Here is a 3,886-nt window from a genome sequence, read left to right on the forward strand (position 1 = left end):
ATGAATCCAACATTTCCTGCAAATGATTCAGCAACATCTGAGGGAACTTGGAGCTGCCTTGCTCCTAGGCCTGTCCATAATAAATCCAGCCACAATGGCAACGAACTGATTTTTAGCATGCCTGGAAAGCTGCTTTTATCAGTGGCAATACCTATGATGTGGCTTCAGACTGTGCCCAGCTTTTGCATGTTGAATCAGGAGGTGCATGTGACAGCTTTGCTGCTGACTGGTCTTCTCCAGCATCGCTGCAAGCCTAGGCAGTTGTCAGAGCACTGCTATGTAGACCAGGAAATTGGAGAATTCATGTCAGGTTCTTCAAGAAACTGGAGGAGATCCCCATGCCATGGTCTGCCAGCTACCAACAGAGATACCTCACCAACCCTGAACCTGCCTTCTTCAAAGAAAAATCCGTCCAAAGTCCTTTCCGCGCAAGTGAGGACTTTCTCTTATGACACCCTGAAAAGTGCCCTTTCATGATTAGGTAGTAATCGTGACAACCCTAACAAGGGTCTCCCAGGTGTTCGTCCTTGGCTGCATGCCCACAGCCCCCAAAAAAGGCGATTGGACCCCCAAGAGCCTCCTGACAGCAATGTATTCAGTTTTAAGTGGAGTCTTGTTTTTCCTAATGTAACCATGAAGCTCTGAGCTATTCCCATTGCTCTCTTAATAATCAGCTGTGGTATGTTGAAAGGCATATTTGTCATGTCTCAGCCAGTCTGTTGGAGAAACAGTCACAGGTCAGGTTAGTTACCTAATTTATGTGTCAGGGGCTGCAGGAATGAATCAACAGCATTTTTTTTGCATTTTTCCAGACAGTAGCTTGATATTCCCGGCATGTTGAGCCCTAGGAGTTCCCTTGCTTTTGTGATCATTTGCAATCCCTCCCTATTTGGCTGATGTTACAGCAATTCAAGCAGAAAAAAAAGTGCTGCCAGCACAGAAAGCCAACGTCTCTGTTGCAGATGACCCTTTTTAAGCTGGCTCGCTTGCACAGAGCCTACTGGCAGTGGGTGAAACCAATGCACGAGGCACATCCAGAGCTATCAAAGCAACGCACACCTCCAGGTGGGCTAGCCGTTTCAGTGGTGGGGGCAAAACACCAATATGGGGTGGTCCCATGGGCCGGGCTGCATGGGCAGTGCCTGACACAAGGGCACCGGAAGTAGATGCGGGCATTGCTGTGGCCATGGGTGTATGTGACTTCATGAGCGCACTACACTGCTGCATACACAAATATGCATGTACACCATCACATTACATGCAGTTCCTTCAATGTAAATGCACTGCATGTGCATGCAAAAGGGTGGGAAATTTTACCCAGGTAAAACATAGCTTGCCAGATTCAGACCACCCAGGCTTTCCTTGTCCCATTACAGCTGGCGAGAGCTGGCTCACATGAAAACTGAGACCCAGGGAGCACTGATTCCAAGCTAACCCATCCCCAGGAGCAGGATTAGAGGCTGCCCAGCACGGCGGCATGGATAGTCTCATTGGGACCGAAAACAATCACATCCTGGAAATTTCAGGCAGAGCTTTTCCAGCATATGAATCTATGTTTGTTTATTTATGTCCTGCCATATGTGTTTCTGGAGATGGATAGGAAACCATTCATGAGGGAAGCAATATCTGAAACAAAAAACAGTAGGCTGTGCAATTCCCTAAACTCTACCGGCTCTGTTTGAAAACACCTCCTGTGTAACACTCGGTAAAGCAGGTGCAGTAGCCTGGCTGCCAAGGAGAGCCCTGCAGAAAGGGAGCCCTCACTGTATGTGTGCAAAAGAGAGAGCAAAGCACCTTGACGCTCTCATTTCTTGAAAAGGTTTGCTTGGGGATTCGCAGGGGGCTGCCAGGGTAACCAAGGTTTTAGCATGCGTCTTTGCAAGGGTGCCTCTGCATTAGGTGTAATGCAGGGAAAGGGTTCAGTCCCTGCTTTTCCTGGAGGGGTGTGAGGACGCGCTGTGCCGAGAAGGGGAGCTGTGCAGGGCATCGGCGGGCTTGGAAACACAAATCACTGTGGCCCTCAAACAGGAAACATAAAGCAGAGACAAAGTGAAAGACATTTTACAAAGCGCAGTCCAGCGGGGGGGATAAAACCCAATGTGTGTAGAGAGAAGCGGTCTGAGCCCCCCAATCAGCCGTGGAAAAAAGGATAAAGTGGATAGGAAAGAAAATAAACCCTGAGAGGCAGAGTTTGCTATCGTGAGGAAACACAGAGGAGCAAATTATTAGCTTGTTTTTTGCGAGATGAAATATGGGCCATTAGTTGCCTCTGGAAAATACTTTCCAATCCCTTCTGTGCTGCAGTTGTTTTGCGAAAGGGCTCTCCCACCACTCTGCCCTTTAACGGGCTGGGGGAAGGGAAACGCCCTGCGGCCCAAACCGAAGAGGTTTGAACTCGAACTCGTTTATTTAGATTTGACTTTTCTCTTGTTGGAATCCCTGGACCTAGCCCAAACCTCAAAAGTAAGTTATAGCCAAATATTTTTAAGGTTGGTAATGAGATACCAAAGCATTGCTTAAAAAAAGAGCCCTATCCCAAATCCCCCTGTAGTGTGCAAGTCAGACATTCAATTAGCACAGCAAAACAGTGCTTTGGAGGTTGTGCTGGCTCCCTGCAAGCGAAGGACTGTGCGCATGTTCAGGAGTGTTGCCCCGTTTCTCAAGAACACAGCTCGGTACGGCCCGTGGAACGAAGTTCTCGTTTTATTCATAGTAAAACAAATGTTTGAAAATGTCTGTCATTCATTGCATATCCTTAACTCAGGGTTAATTGCAAGAGATGATGTCTCTCCACACCCTAAATTCCTGTTTGGCTGCTGAAGGCTCCCACTTTCCAACATCCTAAAAACCCGATGTGACCTAAATAAGATCTCTCAGGCTGTGTTCTCACACCAGCACTACAGCCGGCTCAATGATTACTTCTAGGCTGCGCACAGAAAAGTTACCCTAGGGACAGAGGACCCCCCCCCCCCAGGAGGACCTGGTGGATTGAGTGGACCCCAAGGGCAGGTCTGTGCTCTCTTGCGCGTTGAGTATGGCACAGGCCTGGGGTTGCTAGAAATTGTCATTCTGCTCCCAAAATGATCTGCTGTTACCTGAGGCCGGGAGGCTTTGGCTACGCTGTCTCCAGGGTGCTTCTCCCTGCCAGAGAAACATAATCTCATCCAACCCATCTGCTGCGCTCGCAGATCAAGATCTGGCCATACGTTGCTTTCTCTGAATAGCCATATTGCCTTTGTGTTGGGCTTCCTCGCTCGCCTATTTTTGCATTGTATTTTAATGGAATCCAGCAACTCTGAAAGTACCGACAAATGTTCGGAGATCTTCAGACTGTGGTGCAAAGCAGTATGACAAAAATTTGCAACCTTCCTAGGAAAATGGGCAATACTATATTTGAAGCACACCTCAGCAAGGGAAAGGGTTAAGTGCTTTGGTTTCCCTTGGTATTTATGGCTCATGCCAATCAGATCCGGAATGATCAGAATAAAATATGATTGAAACTTCTGGCTCTTCAAAAAAACCTATGTTTTAATTAAATTGAGAACTAGCTGGTTAATCAGCACAAGTACTAATGGTCTGATTAGCAGGAAATGCTTGTGGAAAAATAGAATATCTCACTGAGTTGGGCTAGAGGGAAAAGAAATGAGATTTTGGGACACAGCCCTGGGTTCAGGGGAGCTCTGGGCACTTTCCAAGGGGTATCTAGTCCTCGGCGATGGCCTCCCCCGAACCTGTAACTGTCCCGTAAGAGCTGGCCAGCTCCAGGTCAGAAATGGTCTCTCTTCCTTCAGGTCCTTGGCCACAGCTGTCCCCAGGGTGGTGGCAGCAGCGGAGGGGTGCCCAGGGCCACAGCAAGGGGGAAACTCTGTACAGAGAGCCTGTGAGG

Source organism: Struthio camelus, chromosome 9 (assembly GCF_040807025.1).
Source record: "Struthio camelus isolate bStrCam1 chromosome 9, bStrCam1.hap1, whole genome shotgun sequence".
NCBI lineage: Eukaryota > Metazoa > Chordata > Aves > Struthioniformes > Struthionidae > Struthio > Struthio camelus.